The 24,518-nt window shown below is 37.8% G+C and overlaps 1 long non-coding RNA gene across 1 annotated transcript; it reads right to left on the bottom strand.

Annotated features, from left to right (window-relative positions):
- Positions 1–8,889: 8,889 nt before the first annotated feature.
- LOC121737376 lies at positions 8,890–17,027 on the bottom strand. The gene is made up of 3 exons (XR_006037137.1): positions 17,016–17,027; positions 15,199–15,203; positions 8,890–8,981 (listed from the first exon to the last, which is right to left on the bottom strand). It is a non-coding gene; the product is annotated as an uncharacterized LOC121737376 (long non-coding RNA).
- Between the last annotated feature and the right edge of the window lie 7,491 nt (positions 17,028–24,518).

The raw sequence follows: 24,518 nt of genomic DNA, 5'->3' as shown, positions 1-24,518 counted from the left end.
GCGGACGACGACTGCCGTCCCTCCCCAGTCCCCAGTCCCCCCTACACCCCAGAGATCAGCTGAGCTCGGAGCCGGCGTTAGTGTCGAATTAATTATAATGTAGTTAGTTAGTCGGTAATAAAATGAGGTTAGGTTTGTAATATATTAAAACTCGGAATCGCAAACGATTCTGAGAATGTCGACAATTTGGTTTCTTTATGACTTCATTCAAAAGACTGACCCCCTTACATCCTAGATACTATTTTTTTATTACCCTACGTTACATCTTCACGCCTAAACCACTGAATGAATTTTGCTCATTTTTTTTATATATTTGTTTCGGGAAAGTAGAAATACTTACCTTACTTTTTTTAAATACTTTTTAGTCTCCAAAAATGTATGGTTCCCGGGCGACAAACGAACTTTGGCGCAGCGGTTTTGCTCATCTAGTTATATAGATATTTATGCAGCGTTACGCTTACAACTATTCAAAGTTTCTTGTCTTTGTCTTTAATGTGACTTGTTCGATGTGTCAGACAGAGACAAACATTTACAAGGGGGTGATAGTATAGTAAACGAAGTTTGAACTCTAAAAGCCTAGACTAACTTCTACTGTTTTAAAGTTTATGCATTTTACACGTGGGAGAGCCATGCTTCGGCACGAATGGGCCGGCTCGACCGGAGAAATACCACGTTCTCACAGAAAACCGGCGTGAAACAGCGCTTGCGCTGTGTTTCGCCGAGTGAGTGAGTTTACCGGAGGCCCAATCCTCTACCCTATTCCCTTCACTTCCCTACCCTCCCCTATTACCCTATTCCATCTTAAAAGGCCGGCCACGCACCTGCAGCTCTTCTGATGCTGCGAGTGTCCTTGGGCGACGGAAGTTGCTTTCCATCAGGTGACCCGTTGGCTCGCTTGCATTTCATTAAAAAAAAAACATGTAGCAATCGGTCATTAATTTCTTTGAACCAAAGTTACAACATCTACCCCTTATATTTCCCTCAAATGTTGCTAACTGAAGAACAAAGTATAAGTCGGGATTCGGGAGATAAGTTTTCTTTAACCTTGAGTCGGACTTAGAGGGCTGAGGGGGCCCTTCGCTTTCAATCAATGAAAGTTCTTTGATAAGATCAGACCCTGAACGTATCGGGCGCAATTAATGGACGTCACTCAACTTTTTGTTCGATCTTTTGGGGCAGTTAAGACTTATGGCCCCACTCCATTGATGGGTAAGCATGATCATCACTATAATAGCGAAGTTTATAGCTTGCACAACGACGTCGATCAAGGACAATCATGGTCGAATATGTATGCCCTTTTACATGTCCGTAAACGCTTGTAAATTCCTACCATGGGCCAACGATGAACGAAGGCCGGCAACTTACCTGAAACTCTTCTGATGTTGCGAGTGTCCATAGGCGACGGCTGTTGATTTCCATCAGGTGTGAGGTGACCCGTTTACTCCTTCACCCACTCATTTTATAAAAAACATCGGCCAAGAGCGAGTCGGACTCGCGCACGAATGGTTTAGTACTGTTATAATCTTGGAGACAGACAGACAACACCGTCTCAGTAATAGGGTACCGTTTTTAGCCTAAAACGGGACCGTATTACTGAGACTTCGTTGACGGAAACGGAAAACAAAGAACGCAGCCTACCAAGAACGCAGAGAAGCTGCATTACATGGATCCTTCGCCGTGTCATTGACATTGTCATGGGGACCTAGACTATGAGAAGCAACTGTCAATCAAAAATCAAAATGACGCCAGCGATCAATTTGGCCACAAGGAAAATGATACCTGCAGATCATTGCCAGGAGAGCGAGAATGTCAAACAGCTGTCTCTCAAGCCTCAAGTGACATTTTACAATATGGCGTCGAGAGCACCAATTTCGGTCATGTGCCAAAGTAGCCTTGTACGTCTGTTTGCAGTTCCAGCTCTCACAAAAAATTATGTCACCTCAATGTACATTTATCGCTAATATTACCCAGGCGAGGACGTAAAAATGACACGTTTCTAGGTCGGCAGGAAGTAGAGCCTGCGCCTGTATATTCCCACCCGTACATTTTAGATAGCAAGGAGGTGACTGCTTTAGGAGCGTCTACCGTACGTACAGTTGGCATCAGAACTTTATTGCAATATTAATTGGTCACATAAGTAAATCGACAGCAGTTTTATGAAATGAAGCTACTTACAAAATGTTATTTTAATAGTGTGCGTGTGCGTAGAACATATTATGAGCATTCTGACATCCAAAATGTGCTCCCACTTTAACAACAACTTAAAACTCACGTAACAAATTAGAAGCGATAACCGATACAACTAGACTGGCGAGATATGGAACATTATCGAATTTTTATATAACGCATGGAATCATAGGATATGATCTTTCATCGGACAAACCTCGGGCAAACAGTTAACCAGCATAACCAAACCTAGCGCAACTTTTCGTTTGTCCTCTGTGGGACTAGAACTCCTTCGAGAAGAAAACAATAGTTCTAAAGTCGAAACTAATCTGCAAATTCCTTCAATGGTTGGATCGGAAAGAATTCTGTCAGCGACCATACATGCCTTGAGGTAACGTAAGGAATCTAACATATGGCTGATTTCTTTGCCTTTCCCACTAGTAGAGTTGGCGTGTTCCACTTCAATTCTTCGCTGTTTATCTTTTATACTCTACACGTTCCTGAGTAAAGGAAACATTCTTTACCCCGTACTTATACAGAGTAAAGAAAATTAAGTAAGTAATAAGTGTGATAATGAAATGAAAAATGATTACTGACTGCAGTATTTTTTATCATCAAAGCGTACTTAAAAACCCAAAATAGTAAGCTATTACTACTTTTTAAATAAAATTAGGCAGGACTCGTAGGATTTTCACAAATACAATTGATTCAAATTCCCTGGTATATTTTGTATTTTATGTAAAACATCTCTGCCTTTTTTTTATAAAATAAGGGGACAAACGAGCAAACCTGATGGAAATTAACTACCGTCGCCCATGGACACTCGCAACATTAGAAGAGATCATGTGCGTTGCCGGCCAAAATGGAACGAAAGTTGAACGAGAAATCGTTTTCTCTAAAAATACCAAAAACTGCAGTAACACAACAAAATAAAATTCAAATTAACAAGAATGGAACAACGTTATTAAGGGCGGTATTAGGGCATTCCATCGGCGTCGTAAAGAGATCTACTGATATCATCAATCATTTTTATAGCTAAAAATCATTTAGTGCGCGCCGCGGCACCAACATGATTTTAGAAACTAAATCTTATATCTTTATACGAGCAATTCTTGTATATATAATATATATGTATATAATTGGAATCTCGGAATCGGCTCCAACGATTTTCATGAAATTTAGTATATAGGGGGTTTCGGGGGCGATAAATCGATCTAGCTAGGAATCATTTTTAGAAAATGTCATTTTAATCGTGTTTTGTCGAATACCGAGCAAAGCTCGGTCAAATAGCTGGTTATCTAATAAAATGTCGAGTGTTCTTTTCAATTATGTAATAAAGTTGTCGGTTTCATTGAAACCAGACCAGTTACGCAGGAGTCATTTTATGGTGCCCAAGTATGTGCGCAGTACACAAGACTCAAGAGCACTCCCTATTCTTAGACTCTCTATCACTGGACCACAGAGACGGAGGCGTAAGGCGTTATCAAAATATAATAAATAATAAGCATTGTTGATAACTTTTTTGAGGGTACTTTCCTTTACTAGGAAGAGATATTCAAGTACGTTGGTGTCTGGTGACTGGTGAAAACTGCGAACTCTTTTTCAATAAATACTTATATTAATTTTTTAATTACCTGCATTCTTATCGGCCACCACGAAAAAATTCAAATGCCTACATCTCTTGATGCCAGGCCAGCCTTAATAGTGGTCAATGTCAGACATGCTAAAGCTATCCGTATCTTATGGAATCCGCAAATTAATCAGGAGTAGAAAAAAGTAAAAAGTAGCTGGAGTAGACCTACTTACCTTTTTAAAAATCATTATACCAGGTAGCAAACCGAGTTGGACACCAGCTATTATTATTTTATTCGTACTAATTAGCAGTTGTCGCATTAACCAACGATTCGTATAAAGTGAAAATGGATTTTATGCGATAATAAAATTGATAAAAACGTGATTTACTGAGCATTGGCATCTTCAAGAAATCCGAACGAGGAAGCGAGCGCGGCACGCCCGCACGCGAACATTAGATATTAATTGTGTAAAAGACACTTAACGATAATATTTTTTTTAGAAATTATTTAATGTATTAGCTAATGCGTTTCATAATTTATGTGATTTTATACTTATAATAGTTACGTATCGCTTATTATTATCGTCGCGTCGCGCGAGGGCCCTAGCCCCTAGGGTAAGTAAGTAACGAATCCCTTATGCGTGTAATGCGAAACTCTGGCTACTAGCACACACTTGGGCAATAAAGGAGTGAACACACTGAGACGGGTCGTGCCGGGGCTCAGCGTGCCGGGGCTCATCGCAAAAATCCGCCTCCATACAATTTGTATGGAAGCGGAAATCCGCTGCGCCCCGACACAGTGTGCGATACGCGCATCCGCTTCCATACACATTGTATGGAGGCGGATTTTTGCGATGAGCCCCGGCACGCTGAGCCCCGGCACGGCCCGTCTCAGTGTGCTCACTCCTTAACAGTACCCTTATTTACTATTTGATTCCATCAATAATCAGTTCCAAATTCCAATGCAGTTTCGGTATAAAAAAACGTTTAACCTGAAAAGTGACAATTTGACGCGAAATGCGTTCCCATTTGTCGAAACTCAATTATTTTACGCAGGTAATGCTTATTTGCTGTTTTATAAAATCCGGTCCAGATCGAACAAGGTTTACACCTGTAACAGCCGAATTTAGCTCCAATTCCAGTGCATTTAATAGCACTGGAATTTGGAGTAGTGGTGACAAATCCTCAGTGATTACAGTGCAGCGCTACAAACGTGCGACGTTAAGCAAGCAGGGACAAAGCTTTTCATTATCAACTTAGATATTCGGGTCAGACGCCGTGCAAACACAGGTAGGGCTGTCACTAGCTAGTAGCCAGACCAAAAAAGGGTTGAATATTGATGGCTGGTTTGTTTGGAAGGATATAATGAGATTTTTTTTGTCACAATTTCACATGTATAATGTTAATTAACTATGAAAGTAAAGGAAGAAGTATCAAAATAGTCCAATATATTAAACGAATAAGAAAGCGACAAAGTGACATCAAAATCTACTTATTAAATACAATATTTTCTTTGATACCTCCATAAATTTTCAACAGAAAAAATCTGACAGCATCCGGAAAAACTTTTCACTGGCAGCCCTAATCACACCGGGCTGTTAAATAAGCGTTTACAAGACGGTTCCATTTTACAACCAGCGCCGAGCTTCGCCGTGGAAAACAAAATGGCTTCATTAGTGAAATACTGATTTATAAAATTATGCTTAAATTGCTAATAAAATTTATAATAAGGCACTTTTCAAACCTAATTTAAAGAAATTTCATTGTATTAAAGTAAAGAATTATGGACAAAGCGACAATCGTCTACGGTTTGTTTTATTTAACCGACACCTAAGGAGATATAAATTAGCCATACTATAATAATATTATAGTATAGACTTCGATCACTAATATACAGTATAGATAATTCTATGATGATATATGGATCAGATCTAACATACTTTCTCATTTATATTATAAATGAGAAAGTATGTCTATCTGTGTTACATCTTCATGCTTTAACCGTTAAACCGATCTTTGGTATGTAGAGTTCCGTGAAAAAACATAGGTTTGTCCTGGAAAATGAGTTCCCGCGCGAGATGCGAATTTCAGCGCAACGAACTTTGCGCCCAACATATTCTCATCAACATAATTTCTCGATAAAAATCTAAAAACTTTATTCTAATACTAGCTGTTCCGGCAAACGTTGTTTTGCCATAAATTATTAAGAGCGGCTGCCGCGCGACTGTCATTTGTATAGAAGTCGCGCGGCTGCAGCGCTGCTGCCGCACTGCTTGCGATGTAATGGGAAGGCAGCCTAATTGTAGTTGTCTTTATTATTTTATTGAAATGACAAAATAATTATTAGTATGGTACCATGGAAACGTCCATCGCTATCCCGTCGCACAAACAATGGTCGCTGTCAGTCTCGAGTTACGTAATAATTTACTATTATTTATTCAACAAATCCACTTATCAATATAAAAATAGCCAGAAGCCGATTCTCAGACCTACTGAATATGCATATAAAATTTGGTAAAAATTAGTAAAGCCGTTTCGGAGGAGTACGGTAACAAACATTGTGACACGGAAATTTTATAGTATAAGCACAGAATATATATTAGTAGTACCAAGTATAAGTAAGATAATAATTATGTTGGTCATCCGTTTTAATAAGCGTTCATAAATTCTGCTCCATTTATTACAAATCGTTCTAAGAGCTAACGTCGAACACACTAATTATGTTATAATTAAATTAAAAACATAAATTACTAGATGTTGCCAGCTCGCGAAGAAACACCTTGCGCTGGAAGTTGGAACTTGGAACCTTTGCCGCAGTTGGAACTTGGAACTTTATACGTGGGAGAACCATGCTTCGGCACGAATGGGCCGGCTCGACCGGAAAAATACCACGTTCTCACAGAAAACCGGCGTGAAACAGCGCTAGCGCTGTGTTTCGCCGAGTGAATTAGTTTACCGGAGGCCCTATCCCCTACCCTACCCTCCCCTATTACCCTATTCCCTCTTAAAAGGCCGGCAACGCACCTGCAGCTCTTCTGATGCTGCGGGTGTCCTTGGGCGACGGAAGTTGCTTTCCATCAGGTGTACCGTTTGCTCGTTTGCCCCCTTATTTCATAAAAAAAAAGTAAACTATGTTCTACGCCTTTTCATATTATATTTATTAAGGATGTTGGTTTTTGGATAGCAGAAAAGGTCTACCTTTTAACAGGTACTTCCTCTAGAACCATGCATTTTGCATGCTTTCTTCGAAATTCAAGCAAAACTCGGCAACCCTGTAGGCCTACTACGAAACCGTTTTGAGTCTTAAACAATCTGAGAATGCCGAGTCCCGCTCTAACAACGAAATTTTCTCGTTTTTAGGGGTCCGTACCCAAAAGGTAATTAGCGGTTCTGAAGATACGAGGTAATAAAGAATATTACAAACATACAAGATACGCGCTAAAAACATAACCCTCCTGGCAGTCGGGTAAAAATGGGCCCATATTACTAAGACTTCGTTGTCTGTCTGTGCGGCTGTCCTTCACCAGGCTGTATCTCAAAAACCACTGTAGCTAGACTTCTGAAATTTTCACAGATTGTGTATTTCTGTTGCCGCTATAGCAACAAATACCTTCATTATAAATAAAATTAATAATGAAGGGGGGCTCCCATACAAAAAAACGTGATTTTTTTGGCCTTTTTTGTTCGATTCATCAATAATGGTAACAATTAGACACTTGAATTTTTTATAAAATCCTTTATTATATGTGTACTTTAATAATTAATAATAATATTAAAATAAAATAAAATAATGAGGCGGGCTCCAATACAAAAAAACACAATTCGTGGCTTACTTTTGCTCTATAACGGTACGGAACCCTTCGTGCGCGAGTCCGAGTCGCACTTGGCCGATCTTATTTAGAGTAGGACGCGGCATTCCCGTACGATTGCTCGAGTCCAAACCGAAAAACCGCAAAATCGGTTCAACGGTTTGGGTGCGAAGAGCTAACAGATAGACACACTGTTGCATTTATAATATTATGGTATGGGGATTTCCCGTTATGTGCGCAGTGACGGTGAAACTCTATCTAAAGTCAGACCTAACAAAAGACTATCTAGATCTAGTGCTAGACTATCTAATTCTAGACTAGACACACGCAACAGGTCGTTAATACTGCGGTCGCACTGAAATTACAGACCATTGTTTTCTCAGTGGAAATTCGATCGGACCTCGTTAAATCGCGTGCGATCTCCGGAGACCAATATCGGTCGTTGACATTGCATCCGTCTCTTTTACTTGTACACATTGTTTTGTATATATCTCTTTCATACAAGTTCAGATTTTATACAAAAATCATCATAATCTTAATATTAAATAAAATTCTCGTGTCACAATGTTAGTTACCGTACTCCTCCGAAACGGCGTTACTGATTGTTACCAAATTTTATATGCATATATTCAGTAAAATAAAATGAAATAAAAAATGATTTATTTCTGAGTAAATTTGAATCAAATTTTTTCAGAATATCTTCCTGATGCCTACCACCGGTTCGGGAACTACCCCGGCGAGAAGAACCGGCGTAAGAAACTCGCACGGGTTCCACTTTTTACCAAAAAAGTGAGAGAAAAATTATTCTTTTAAAATAAAGTTTAGAATTTTGTAACTTAATATTATATACAATGTCAACATACATAATTGTAAGTCATAATATAATGATGTAGAAGTAGCCTTGCAAGAAGCCATCCTACTCCCAAGATGTGCCATCTTCTATGAAATCATTGACCTTATAATAAGCTTTGGCACACAAACGCTCTTTGACTACTTTTTTAAATTTATTAATGGAAAGATTTTGAACGTTTTCTGGGATTATATTGTAAAGGCGTATACATTGACCTTTAAAAGATAATTAGTAGGTCTGAGAATCGGCTACTGGGTACTTTTTATATTTAGATAAGTACCTACATAATATTTTGTTGAATAAATAATAGTAAATTATTGCAATTCGAGAGTCGAGACTGACGGCGACTATTGTTCGTGTGACGAGATAGCGATGGACGTTGCTATGGTGACATACTTATTTAGTCACTTTAATAAAATAATATGGATGAAATACTTTATATGGCAAAGAAACGTTTGCCGGGTCAGCATTAGCATAGATTCTGTGTCGGCGTCAAAAAATGTATGAAAACTACAGGAAATATGCCGGTAGCGGCGTTTTGTGGTTGTGGCCGGTGGCCCGTGTGCAGGAGAGCCCGGATTATCTTATATCTTTTTTGGGTTTTTGGACGTTCTTATCTTTTTTAATAATAAACTTATGAAAAAAAAAAGAAAACATAGAGACATGCTAATAGTGGCCATAGATATTCAGGAAAAAAATCATAACTCTACCGGCATTATCCAGGGAGGAAACAGGGGACAGCGTTTGTATGGAAAAACGGCGGTGTGGACTCCTCTTAAACGAGCAATTCTTGTATATGTACTATATACAGTGTGTAACAAAAATAAGTAATAATACTTTAGGGTGTGTACGTGTTCCTTGTAGAGAGTTCACTGTGAAAGTAGCAGCTCTGAAAGACGAATTTTTTTTTCACTTTTGTATGGGCAAGGGTCCGAGCGTCACGAGTTTCCCCATACAAAAGTGAAAAAAAATTTTGGTCTTTCAGAGCTGCTACTTTCACAGTGAACTCTCTACAAGGAACACGTACACACCCTAAAGTATTATCACTTATTTTTGTTACACCCTGTATATATAATTGGAATCTCGGAATCGGCTCCAACGATTTTCATGAAATTTAGTATATAGGGGGTTTCGGGGGCGATAAATCGATCCAGCTAGGAATCATTTCTAGAAAATGTCATTTTATTCGTGTTTTATCGAATACCGAACAAAGCTCGGTCAAATAGCTAGTAAATTATAATATGACGACGCTCCGAACAAGCGTCGTTGCCAAAAATAATTTAATGAAGTGTTTTCAAGCTGTAAATTGTGCAGTAAATAATTAATGTGTGCGAAACATTACGTGTTCTATTAAGTAAATTCTAACAAATAAGCGATAGCGCGATGTAGACGCCGCTCAGCGCCCTCTGTTTTCGCACATGTCAACTACAAGTTAGGCTGAGTTAACTAGATGACAGTTAAAAATCGGCCAAGTGCGAGCCGGACTCGCGCACGAAGGGTTCCGTACCGTTATAGAGCAAAAATAGGCTAAACATTGTTTTTTGTATAGGAGCCTCCTTTAAATTGTTATTTTATTTTAATATTATTAATTTATTATCTTTCGGGGGCAATAAGTCGATCTAGCTAGGAATCATTTTTAGAAAATGTCATTTTATTCGTAAAAGCTACATAATAAATTACTAGCTGTTTGACCGAGCTTTGCTCGGTATTCGATAAAACACGAATAAAATGACATTTTCTAAAAATTATTCCAATGGACCAGTAGTTCCTGAGATTAGCGCGTCCAAATAAGCCCTTCCAAATAATTCCCCCCCCGTTTTTTCCACATTTTCCCCTATTTGTTCGCTCCTGTTAGTCTTAGCGTGATAAAATAGATATAGCCTATAGGTAGCCTTCCTCGATAAATGGGCTATCTAACACTGAAAGGTTTTTTTTTTTAATCGGACCAGTAGTTCCTGAGATTAGCTCGTTCTAACAAACAAACAAACTCTTCCGCTTTAAACAGTATGGATAGTATAGATTGAAATACATACTCACGTTTACCAGCTATGTATTATAATAAAATCGCCAAGGTTTTATGCTTTACCTGTAAAGAATAAAATATATTGTTAAATTTTATTTTAGCATTATATTTAATTTTTGGTAACTTATAAATTATAATTATAGCATGTCTGTTTTTTTATTCTTAAAAAATGCTATAGGAAGACACTCCATGACCCATCCAAACAGGAACAGAGTAAACCAATATAGCGGATCAGCGAGGCCGACAGAACATCGGAGTCAACAGAAATTCAAGACAAGTAAGGGACAATATTTAAATATTTATTGTTTATTAATAGACAAAGAGTTCGCGTTATACCCGACTTAAATCTTTTATGGCCGGCTTACATAATACCAATCCAGTAATCAAATGGACTGAATTGCATACCAGTGCCAGTTACAGCAATCCTGTAGCGATCCAGCGCTGGTTTGGATTACTGAATTGGAATGTTTTTTAGGCCGATATGTGATTTTTAGTCTTGAATCTTGACTGATTGAGCTGAAAAAATTAATTATCAGACAAATAAAAAACTTTATATTGTTATAGAGACTTATTAAAATATAGTAATGATTCATTAAATTATTACACTATTTTATTGTTATTGTAATCAGCAATAATTACTAATTACTAGCAGGAAAATTGAATCATTGCGCTCAATTCACAATAATTTTAACTTTTTCCCTATGTTGCGGTTAATATTTTGTATTTAGTTTTAAAGAGACCGCGATAACTTAAAAATGAGGAAAAAAATGTGCGCGTCCTTATCATGACTAGTCCGTAGTCCATAACCATATCAATATATATCTATATAATATATAAAAATGTATTTTCAATTGTGTTAATAACGCTAAAACTCGAAAACGGCTGAACGGATTGGGTTAATTTTAGTCTTAAAATATTCGTAGAAGTCCAGCGAAGGTTTTAAAGTGAGACAAAGTTCATCGGGACAGCTAGTCTAAATATATAAAACTCAAAGGTGACTGACTGCCATGGTGATCTATCAACGCACAGCCCAAACCACTGCACGGATCGGGCTGAAATTTGGCACGCAGGTAGATGTTATGACGTAGGCATCCGCTAAGAAAGGATTTTGATCAATTCTACCCCAAGGGGTTAAAATAGGGGATGAAAGTTTGTATATAATAATACTTCTTAACGCGAGCGAAGCCGCGGGCAATAATAGCTCGTAATATTATAAATACGAAAGTGTGTTTGTTACAACTTCACGTTCAAAACCACTGAATTGCTTTTGCTGGACATACTTTGAGTCCTGGAAAAGGCCATTGGATACTTTTTATCCTGGAAAAATGTACGATTTCCGCGCCAACAAACTAATGCTAGTTTCAGAACGTGTAATATCAGAGTACCTACTAGGCTCGCATAAAAAACAATGGCTACCGAATTGAGCCGCAGGTCAATGTCTCCACAGAAATAGACGTCCCGGTAAACATCTCTCGCCTGCTACCCCGGTAACGTCGTTAACTTGTCAACACTCTGTTGTTTATACACTGATCTTTCTGATTAAATACGAGAAAGATGATTTTTTGTCTCTATTAGTTGCATGTGTTCGGATAGGTGGGGGTAAGAAGTTTAATAAACATAGTGTGCTGAAATATATTAAAATTGAAGTAAGCCGAAACGTTTATTCCTCGGGAACCGTTTTGTCGTGATAAAAACTCATTTTATGTCTTCTAAAGTATTTCTACTTATACTAAATTTCACCAAAATTGTGTCAGGGGTTTAGGCATGAGGTCAAATAATCGGCCAACGCACGTACCGCGAAAGTAGGCAAAAAATGTGTTTTTGTATGGGAGCCCCCTTAAATATTTATTTTATTCTTAATTATTAAAGTACACATATAATTGAGGATTTTGTGAAAATTTTAAGTGCCTACTTGTTACCATTACTGATATAGAGCAAAAAATCCAAAAAAAATCACATTTGTTGTATGGGAGCCCCCCTTAATTTTATTTTGTTTTTAGTATTTGTTGTTATAGCGGCAACAGAAATACACAATCTGTGAAAATTTCAGAAGTCTAGCTATAGCGCTTTTTGAGACACAGCTTGGAGACAGACAAGACGGACAGACAGACAGACGGATAGACAGACAGACGGACAGACAGACTGACGGACAGACAGACAGACAGACGGACAGACAGACAGACGGACAGACAGAAGGACATACAGACAACGAAGTCTCAGTAATAGGGTCCCGTTTTTACCCTTTGGGTACGGAACCCTAAAAACAGACATAATTTTGCATATTATATTGGCGACAAGAAAGCGGTGAATCATCGCAAAATGAGTGTGGCGTTTAAAGCTGAGATCACATATGCACAATAGAATATATTACTTACTTTTTGATTTTTGAGAACTAGAACATTGCCAATCACTGCATCTTAATTAACTAACTTGGACTCCACAATGAAAGCTTATAATAACGAAGTATTCAGAAAATACAATATTGAGATTTGAGCACTGTAAGGTATCTTTGAATGAGATTTTTGTAGGGTTTCCAATCACGGCAGGTAAATATTTTCCCAGTAAACAAAGCACTCGGCAGTCGATGCTTGCGTGGGCGTAGGGATAATGCTAGGGGAGCGGGGAGCAATTACACGTGTCTTATGCTAAGTACTCACATACGGTTTTGCTCGATAGTTTTACTCGAAATCGAGCAAAACCACCGTGTGGATCACAAAACTCACAGCTCGAAGGCTCGAATCGAGCCGGCTTGACAATTTTTTTGACACTAGTTTTTATTACTCGTAGCTAATTTCCTTCGAACAGGAGTAAAACTATCGAGCAATGCTGAATGTGTGTACGAAAGCCCGAGCCGCGGTTTTCACTCTGCATGATTGCTCGATCGAGCAAAACCGTACTATGTGAGTACAAGTACACTTAGTCTTTCTTTTCTTTTTTTGTTGTCACAATTTTCATTGTATTCTTATATTTCAGCTAATACATGTAAGGCTGTTTTTCTACGTCATAAAGAAGAAGAATCAGATGGTGCTCTGGTCTGGCATCTTTCGCCTATAATACCTACATAATTATAATATTATTAAAATGTTTGTATGTTTGTTCTCGCATCTCAAAAACTACTATGGCAGGTATTACATGCATCAATATTATCATGATTCTAAGTGTCTGTGATACTGCGATTCGGCCTATTACACCGTCAATATTATCACGGAATCGTGATAATATTGATGGTGTAATACCTGCCTATGTAGTGCGAATTTGATCTTTTATTGTAAAAAGTTTTCAGATTTCATAAAAGACAGGTTCATTTAATTTTATTTTGTAGTTTTAAATCAACGTTCAGTGACTGTTTCAATAGTTTTCTTTATTTTTTTAATTATAGAGACTGGCAATACATCGTTTGTGTATCGTTATTTTTTGCTGATTTACAATTTTTCCGAGTATGTGAGGCCTGACATAGTAATTCAGCCAATGTTAAAAAGAATGCATGTTTTGCACGCTTGACCCATTTCACCTCGCTCTACCAGAAGTCACAACTCAATAATTTATTTTAACAAAATATTTTCATACATTTTAAGTCGCGAAACTGAAATAATAATGTTTTACCTAAAGAGTGAAGACTAGCGATCCGCCCCGGCTTCATAATATGATTTAAATGATATATCTTCGAAATTTGTGCGTGCAGAAATTTCTAGATCAGGAGCCACTTTCTAGATCAGGAGTTCTCAGCCAGGGGAGCATGTAAATATTGGGGAGCCTCAACAAACAGGATTGAGGAGCTCATGAAGAGATGGATAGTCGCACGATATGTCCAGGCCTTTACCTATAGTAGTGGCCTAGTGGGTACTCTATAGTCTGTACCTATAGGTATCTTGCATGCTCTCTTTAAACGCTCTACCATGAACACAGCATTTCCGTCCAAGGCCTCGCCCCAACAATGACGGGCTGTCGACCGTTTGACCCATATAACACAATAAATTGTTCATAATATCTACCTCGGCCTAGTCCACACCAACTCGGACTATCAGCAGTCAGCAGCGTTTCTCAAACTTTTTTCATGGCGGAACCCACGTCAAAAATTTAATTTTTAAATTAAACTGTAAAATTAAAGAAGTGACGTGCATTCTTTTATATCGACGATGACGTCGACTCCGTTGCGCCTAAAATGAGTTTAATTCGGGATGAAAAGTATCCTAGATTGTACTCTTCCGGGACAGACAGATAGATACACACACTTTCTTTTTTATTATTACTAGATAAAAAACAATGCAATGGGATGTATGAATCTGTTTTTTATTGTTCATTACAACAGATATTTTTCACCAATTCGGCACCAAAAATCATTGAGTAGCATTGTTTTGAAGTGACTCCATGCATGCTGTGGAGATTCCACTCCTACTAGTACTTATTCTCGTGGACCCCTGCTTTGGTTTGTGAAGCCCAAGGGCTCCCCGCGAAGCACCTTTTGAGTGTATCTGGTGTACAGTAACTACTAACTAGGACTACTAGAACTCGCCTGACGTCCGGCAAAGTTAGTTCTGTATTTCAACACTCGCTGCACAAGCTATGTGCAGCGAGTAACCTAGTACAAACTTTGTTGGTGGTAGTTGGTCTCATCATATTATTATATTGTGTACATATCGGTATGTACAAGCTGCCCCGGCAAACGTTGTTTCGTTATGTACGTTGTGGGAATATGATCTTCGAAGAGAATTCTTGAGAGATTCGAAGGTGGACTCTCAACTGAGTGAGGAGTTGTAATTTTTGACGTTGTAATGACAACTCCTTTCAGATTCTTTAACTTCCAGACTAACTATCAAAAGAAGAACAGACTAACTTCTTAAGCGAGATTTACCATTTTTGTGCTGTTTGGTCCGCTCGCGCTACAACGTTATTTCGGGTATAAAATACATGCCGATTCTCAAAACTACCTAATAAGCACACCCTGTCCTAACGTCATCAAAATCGGTCCATCCGTTTTAGGATGAGTTTAGCAACAAACGCCACGAAGTTAACCAAGATATTTGTTACCAAAAAACCCTCCCTTTTTCCGAAAGTATTCTAATGACTATGACTAGTCCGAAAGCAATGCGAAAAATTGCCATACATCATCAGGCGACAGGCGGCTTCCTGTGAAATGGCGGCCATGACACATTTACACTAATTATGGTTCTGTACCATTATCAACGTGATCTCAATATTATGCTTATCATGCCATAAATTACGCTTATCTTGACAATATCGTTTACAATAATTTGTGTCCTCTGAGATTCGATGAGCACAGAGCAAATCAAAGATGACATCCGCAACACCGTTGCGACTTGCGCCCGGGCTGTAAAATTTTGCTGTGTTTTCTAATAAGTATTACGATCCCGGTAGACGATTGACCTAAATGAAATTGAGATTTATTTAATCATTGTATATTTATCTGATATTTGCCTAACGGAAAACACGATTCACTTATTTTGACTCGATAGTTATATAATATATTTTTAAAAATGATTAATATTTCTGGGCTTTTCAACAAATATCTGTTACACTTATTGAGTTACTATCATTAAATAACTTGCACTACTACAATGACAAACTTAATAAAATAATGACTAAAGGAAATATTCGTATTGTATTTAATTTGTAAGTAATCATCAAAAACAGTGTTGAGACTTACGACCTTTACTTTCGTGCCATAATGCGGGAATCGTTGTTACGCGATATTGTTCACTATTAGCTGCAGCGCAAAGTACAATGCTCGAAAGCACGATTAATGGAATCATTGTATCACGATTGGAGGATAGCGGGCTGTGTAGGCGGGGCTAGCGTGTTTTGATATTTTTGACAGCAGCTGGGCTAAAATGGCCACATTTAGCAATTCCTCTTAATCAATTCAGCAAATGAATTGTCAAAACTGTCAAACTGACAAATGTCAAATCAGTACGAATTACTAGACATGAATTACAAGCAGAGTTGCAATTTGCGATAAAAAAAAAATGAATCATATTATGATTCATATCATGATTCTCCAAAGCGACCATTTTAGCCCCGCAGGCTCTTAATCAAGCTCTTTTGGGCAACAATAAAAAAAATTAGTCACACAGGGCGATAAAAACAGAGACACAATCATACAAGGAGTATTTAATTCCCCATGGAAATAATATTCCAATTCAACCATAATTCACAGCAAAAAAAAACAGACGACACCGAAATCGCATTCATACAAAATAAATACAAGCTAAGTTCAATTGTTTTATTGGCCTGTGAGCCAGCTGTAACGTATTTTTTGACCGTCAAGCATTTATGTACCCTTTACATATTATTATAAAAATATTTATACAGGGAATAATAATTAAACAACGCCCTTTAGCCATGACAATACAAAGCCCTTTAGCCAAGACGTTTTCTTTATCGTTTCTTTATAGAATCGCCGATCGAAATGTATAACGCGTTTTTAACCTAACGATGATTTTGACAAAAGCTTCAAACATCCTATATACAGGTGTAACTAAAATGGGGAAACTCGTGACGCTCGGGCCCTTGCCCATACAAAAGTGAAAAAAAATTCGTCTTTCAGAGCTGCTACTTTCACAGTGAACTCTCTACAAGGAACACGTACACACCCTCAAGTATTATCACTTATTTTTGTTAGACACTGTATAAAATTCTCGTATCACAATGTTAGTTACCGTACTCCTCGGAAACGGCTTTACTGATTTTGACCAAATTTTATTCTTATGCATATTCAGTAGGTCTGGGAATAGGCTACTGCCTACTTTTTATATTGATAAGTGCATTTGTTGAATAAATTATAGTAAATTATTACAACTCGAGACTGACGGCGACTATTGTTTGTGCGACGGGATAGCGATGGACATTGCCATGGTGACATACTTTTTTAGTCACTTCAATAAAATAATATGGGCGAAATCCTTACCTTATAACTACGTATACGGAAATACTTTATATGGCAAAACGTTTGCCAGGACGGCTAGTATTCTATAAAACTCTTCATTAGATATATTAAAGTTAATCTTAATGTCTCTGAATGCGGCAGTAAGTAGCTTATTAAGATTTTTCTACACGGTAAGTTGCAAGTGAAAACATATTAACCCCCCGAGTGTCACGTCTCGTTAGCGGCCCCCGAGACGATGGAGGGTTAATTAGACCGCAACAAGCGCCGAGAGTCGAGACTCGAGACCGACAAGAAATGCTAGATTTTAGATAAAACCTAAGTTCTAAAAAGCTATTTAAATTTTATATAGTAATATCCTAGAAGCACTTGGTCGGAGAAATGTGTTTGAAATTTTTAATTCTCCGTTTTACATTTTTGGTGCTTGTTTTTAGATCCAAATCTTAAGTTTCTTAGTAGTATGAGACTGTATAAAACTCATTACAAGCTTCATCACAAAAATAAAACGAAAATTTCTACATTTTCACAAAATGAGTAAACACAATCTTATATATAAAAATGGATTTCCAAATGTGTTCGTCGCGCTAAAACTCGAAAACGGCTGAACGGATTGGGCTGATTTTAGTCTTAAAATATTCGTAGAAGTCCAGGGAAGGTTTTAAAGTGACACGAAGTTCACCGGGACAGCTAGTCTATATATATATAAATGGATTTTCAAATGTGTTAGTCGCGCTAAAACTCGAAAACGGCTGAACGGATTGGGCTGATTTTAGTTTTAAAATATTCGTAGAAGTCCAGGGAAGGTTTTAAAGTGACACGAAGTTCACCGGGACAGCTAGTATACTTATATATAAAATTCTCGTGTCACAATGTTCGGCCGCGTACTCCTCCGAAACGGCTTTACTGATTTCAACCAAATTTTATATGCATATTCAGTGGGTCTGAGAATCGGCTACTGGGTACTCTTTATATTGATAAGTGCATATTTTGTTGAATAAATAAAAGTAAATTATTACAACTCGAGACTGACGGCGACCATTGTTTGTGCGACGGGATAGCGATGGACGTTGCCATGGATATTGCACATACTTATTTAGTAACTTCAATAAAATAAGACGGGCGAAATAACGTTTGCCGGGACAGCTAGTATACTTAAAATATTATCTATATATTAAACAACCAAAAAAACCTTGAATATTTGCCTACTTATATCCTCTGATTTATTTATGTATAAAAATAAATTATTTAGAATCCAAGAACAAACAGATTCGTTGAAATCTTTAATCGTGATTCGCGATGGAACGGATAAAAAACGGTTATGGAAAAATAAACTAAAAGGTGGCGAATACCATTATCGTTGGTCCTGAAATAACTCTTGGGTACTGTATGTCGGGACTCGGGACAGACTGTTTAAAATATTCACATTCGAGTCCCTTCTCCCAATATGGCTTCAACGAAAAGTAAGGACGAGTCTGTAAGAACAATCCGTTTACAATTTCTACACCAATTAAGGGTCAATTAAATATTGTAATGTCGCGGCGCGATTCATTTTTTGAAAGAGATATAAACGAACGGCAACTCTGTTGATTAACTTTTTTTTTTTTTATGAAATAAGGGGGCAAACGAGCAAACGGGTCACCTGATGGAAAGTAACTTCCGGCGCCTATAGACACTCGCAGCATCAGAAGAGCTGCAGGTGCGTTGTCGGCCTTTTAGAGGGAATAGGGTAATAGGGGAAGGTGGGGATGGGAAGGGAAGGGAATAGGGGAGGGAAGGAAAGGGAATAGGGTAGGGGATTGGGCCTCCGGTAAACTCACTCACTCGGCGAAATACAGCGCTTGGCTGTTTCACGCCGGTTTTCTGTGAGAACGTGGTATTTCTCCGGTCGAGCCAGCCCATTCGTGCCGAAGCATGGCTCTCCCACGTATATGTGATCTTTTTGTGTAGTTATTAGTAGAACAAATTCAATTTTAAGCATCGACGCGTCACATTGTAATGTTAACTGTCCCGAAACCGACAGGTAGTTCCTGGCATTGGGGATTCTTCTGATTCATCTGGTCCTATCCTTATCCAGTAAAGATTGTTCTAAAAGTAATTTCATAGTTGAGTAATTTTTTCAAGCTGTGGGACAAAAATATCCCACCACCGTTTGCGGGTTATTGTATGCTAACTATCGACCACCGTCTCTCGGATTATCTGTCATTAGTATGCCCGGTTCGGTGTTGTGCGACAAATCGGTCGATCCTGAATCACGCTATCAAAATTCCGTATGCACCCGAGCGTGGCCCGCGATTAATGAGTCGTCGGACAAGGATGGGCCGGTGACTTAAAATATTTTTTTCATTTACGACGATTTCTATGTGGTTTGTGATAAAATTTAAAATGAGCTGAGTCAGTTTCTTTTATCGGTTTAGTCTGACTCTTAGGCCTAACCCTTTCAAGTTGTTACTAAGGTACCTACTTCACATTAGAATAATATTATATTTACGAGTAGTATGTACAGACGTTTTTGTGTTCTTCCGATAGTTTTTTAAAATTTCATAATAACAATATAAACATTTCAAATTAACAGTGCTCGTAAAACATAAGGAAGCCTCACGAAACTCCATTTACTCCTCAGTTCGTCGTAGTTTGAGCAATTTAATTCATCGCCAACTTGTGCAAGAGCAAAATACTCTATTGGGAGCAAGAGTACACGCTACTCAGTAAATCATACATATAACTTTGTCTATCTTACGTCTTTCTGCTAGTTGCTATTACTTCTTCTCTAAATCTATCAAACCAAAATTGTCCTACGCCGTCAAAAGTAGGGCAAATTAGGTGGAGCCATTTTTTCCACGACATGCTTCGTCTGTGAAACTTAAATATAAGGTGTAAACAGCTATACATATTTATTGTAATATGATCTACAGCTATCATGAATACTATTTATACAGGAAAATAATAACTGTCGTACTCAAAGTTACAATTTCATCACTCCTTTCCCGGGGCTCTAAGTATCTCCATACCAAATTTCAACAAAATCGGTCCAGCGGTTTAGGCGTGAAGAGGTAACAGACAGACAGACAAATACACTTTCGCATTTATAATATTAGTATGAATACACAGCTACATACAAAGTATCCCTAGTTGATTTTACTAAACCTAATACAAGTATTTGGTCAATTTAACGGAACCAAAAAGCCAACTGTGGTCGTTTAACCAATCACAGTGACCCAAATATCTGGAATAATATCTGGCTTCAATTTATCTATCAACTTGTATTGGAAGATGTGGGCAGCGGGCATGTTTAAATAAATGTTTGTTTACAATGCGCTTGACTAACCAAGATAACTTTCAGAGGTAAGTATTTCAACTCTGGCAGAACTTTCATGCCTAACTTTAGAGTGCTAACGAGTCTCCTTCATTTTAAATTGTAAATTATAATAATGAAGTTTGACTAATTTGGACGGAAGAAGAAAAGAAGGAATATTCGGGCTCGTTCCAGTCAGTTGCCAGCAGGCGCCGTCGCAGCCTGAAGTTTTGGAGGGGGTCACTCACTTGTCGCTTACACTAAAAATTTATCGCTGTTATAGGATAACTAGAAATTTCCTTTTATTATATGGCAAGATTTTGAGATTTTTCAATTTGACCTTTGATTTGGGGAGGTCATGTTCCCTGTGACCCCCCACCTCCTTCGGACCGCGCCTGTAGGCCTACTATGAAACTGTTTTGAGACTCAAACAATCGGACGAGAATGCCGCGTCCTGCTCTAACAACGTCATTTTACGTTTGTTAGAGTAAGATGCGGCATTCTCGTCCGATTATTTGAGTCTCAAAACAGTTTCATGGTACAAGGCCTGGTTGCCAGTCTGTATGTATGTATGACTACATATTACGTTTTCATACTTAAGCCGCTAGCTAAAAATCCTGTATGGAGACACTTGAGGTGTCGGAAAAGTCACAGCACAGTTTTTATCACATCAAACCCTCCAAAAAATTGTAAACAGGCGAAGTTATGGACAACATGTAGTATGACATAATATAAATGGCGGAGCAATCAATATGCCATGTTAGCATATTACTACATTAGCCACAAGTAAAGTGATTAAAATATGACTATTAATGTGAAATTAGACCGGCCGCCGTCATTGACCGCCAATTAGTTCAGAATTATATTACCTCTAGCATGATCCTTATGCCGAGGACATAAAAATCACCATCACGAAGTCCAGGGTAATTTAACTGTGAATAGACTTCAGTTGAGATCAAATTGATTATAGTTTACGACGCCACGCACGTTATGGTCTCGCTGTATGGCAATAATTGAGAGCAAATTCCATCATCATCACCATCTTTAGTATCAACAGCAGCAGTTCATCGGAATACGGTCGGTCGGTCACCTATCCTTCGATAGATCAATCTTCCAAGATTAGATAACAGTAAAACCAAGGGGAAAACGACCTTCCCTCCTGCTACAATAATAATCTACACTACTATTATAAAGAGGAAAGATTTGATTTTTTGTTTGTTTGTTTGTTTGTTTGTTTGTTTGTTTGAGTCGAATAGGCTCCGAAACTACTGGACCGATTTGAAAAATTCTTTTACCATTGGAATCCTGCATTATTTCTGCTGAACATAGGCTAATTTTTATTTTGGAAAAATATAAGGTTCCGTAAGATATTTGGGATTTTCGGACGCAAGGTTTAAAAAATCAACCAGAAAAGTTACTTATTTTGCGTACGCTGCCTAAACTATAAAAGATAGAGGCATAAAATGTTCTAAGTAATTATAGATCTTTTAAATATCTACAAAAAAGTCCGCGACACACTATACCTATCTATGTTGAGTGAGGCACAATAACCATTTTTTTATTAAAAAATCTAGAATTTTTTTTGGACTATATTTAAATGCGTTTATTTAAATCATGCTATTGACCCTTATCAAAATAAATTATTTCATCACTAAGTACAGTTAATGTAGATAATATTCGGTCTTTGAATGATTAAAATTGGACGTTTGGTTTTAATGTTATGGCGAAATTAAAATATTACGATTTCTGCTGCACGTTGCAAATTGGGCGTCAAGGCGCGATGCGCGGGTGTGCGTGCGGTAGGGGAGAGATTTAATTATTATCAGTGCCACAGACTCGCCCGGAGAGTCCACGTAAATATTACCTCGATCGTGGGAATCGCAGACACAATAGATTTTCAATAGTTATGCGACAGCCGGGTGCTGCTTTATTGATTTGATATAGACTATCGTGCTTCATTATTATAATCCTAATTTCAAAAAAGCTTTAAAAGTTATGACTACGAAAGTAATATTTTTAGAACTTTTTAAAATAAGTTTTGAATGACTATTATTTTTGATTGCTATTATAATTAATTAATTTCTTTAACTATAAATCTCCAATAGCGGCAGCCGGCTGCCAGCATAACAATTGAAGATCTATTGTGTCTGCGATACCCACGATGCCGATGCACGATGGAAGTATTAATGCATATTTTTTAATCCACACTATTTCTGCTGAATATAGGCTATATTTAATGGGAGAAAAAAGGGAACCGTATTAAGTGTTAATAATTGTGTGAAAAATCTACCAAAATATTCCTTCTTGCTTATCCATACTAATATTATAAATGCGAAAGTATCTCTGTCTGTCTGTCTGTCTGTCTGTCTGTCTTGCTTTCACGCCAAAACTACTGAACCGATTGCAATGAAATTTTGTATACAGTTATTCTAGAGTCTGAGAAAGGACATAGGCTACATTTTGATGTGGGAAAATATCTTATTTCCATGAAAATTTCGATGAAAATGAATTCGCATTGCGCGTGGCCAGCGCTCATCCCGGGGGTCCTGGGTTCGAGTCCCGCAGGCGGAACAAAAAGTTTTCAATGTTCCTGGGTCTTGGATGTGTATTAAAATAAAATTTCAAAAATCTTAAACATATTTTATGTATAATACTAGCTGTTGCCCGCGACTTCGTCCGCGTGGACTTTAGTTTATAGCGCGCGGTGTCAACAAAATTTGTGTCAAATTTAAAAACTTTTTAATACCCTGGTAAGTGCTTCCGGTGTAGCGCGGCCCTTAATTAATCAAAATACCCAAAAACAGCTATGCAGTGTGCACATAATCTATACTAATATTATAAATGCGAAAGTATCTCTGTCTGTCTGTCTGTCTGTCAGTCTCGCTTTCACGCCAAACGCCAAAAGTATCTCTGTCTGTCTGTCTGTCTGTCAGTCTCGCTTTCACGTCAAACGCCAAAACTTCCGAACCGATTGTAATGAAATTTTGTATACAGATAGTCTAAAGCCTGAGAAAGGACATAGGCTACTTTTTTACTGGAAAAAAGGGTTGTAAGGGGGTGAAAATGCGTAAATTTGTTCAAATTAAGTTAGTTCCAACAATTCATAATAGATGGCGCCGTGCGTCTTCTACATCGCGCTGACGCTTGCTCAAAAGTCTTTCTATAAGACGTGGTATCATCTTTTTAAGTTTCGATTTTTTTCGATTGTTATATCTATTCTACGGTATTAAATAACTCAGTACTTTATCTGCAGTGACGTAACCTTAAATCTATCAATGATAAATAGTTTATGGGTAAAGTTGTGTAATTGGAGGGCTAAATAAGCTTTAAAATTTGGCATAAAGTATAAAGTTTAATATAAAAAAATGAAATACTTATTGTGTGCACACTGCACAGCTGTATTGATTTAAGGGGTACCAGGGTTTTTTTATAAAAGCTTTTGACACCAATTTTGTTGACATCGCGCGCTATAAACTGAAGTCCACGCGGACGAAGTCGCGGGCAACAGCTAGTATTATTATATTAGAAATAAGAAGAGTCTACGGTCTATCACAAAAATCGTGTTTACTTAATATTATGTAAGAATGTACTTATTCAATAAAGTAAGAATATGTATCGTTCCAGCGCTTATTTTATTCGAGTCACAATATGTCTGTCTGTTACCTCTTCACGCCCAAACCGCTGAACCAATTCTGTTGAGGTATGGAGAATGGAGATGCTTCGAGTACCGGGCAAAGACATCTAAGGATACTTTTTTATCCCGGAAAAATGTACGGTTTCCGCTCTTTATGTATATGTAACAAATATCGGCGCAACGGCGTTGTGGCATAATATTAAACACATCTAACAAAGCGTTATGCAGTTTTAAAATAACACTAACAACACATAGCTTGAATGAGCTTAA

Source organism: Aricia agestis, chromosome 20 (genome assembly GCF_905147365.1).
Source record: "Aricia agestis chromosome 20, ilAriAges1.1, whole genome shotgun sequence".
NCBI classification, from domain to species: domain Eukaryota; kingdom Metazoa; phylum Arthropoda; class Insecta; order Lepidoptera; family Lycaenidae; genus Aricia; species Aricia agestis.
Note: the sequence above shows the minus strand (reverse complement) of the source record. Positions and strands in the feature narration are given on the sequence as shown.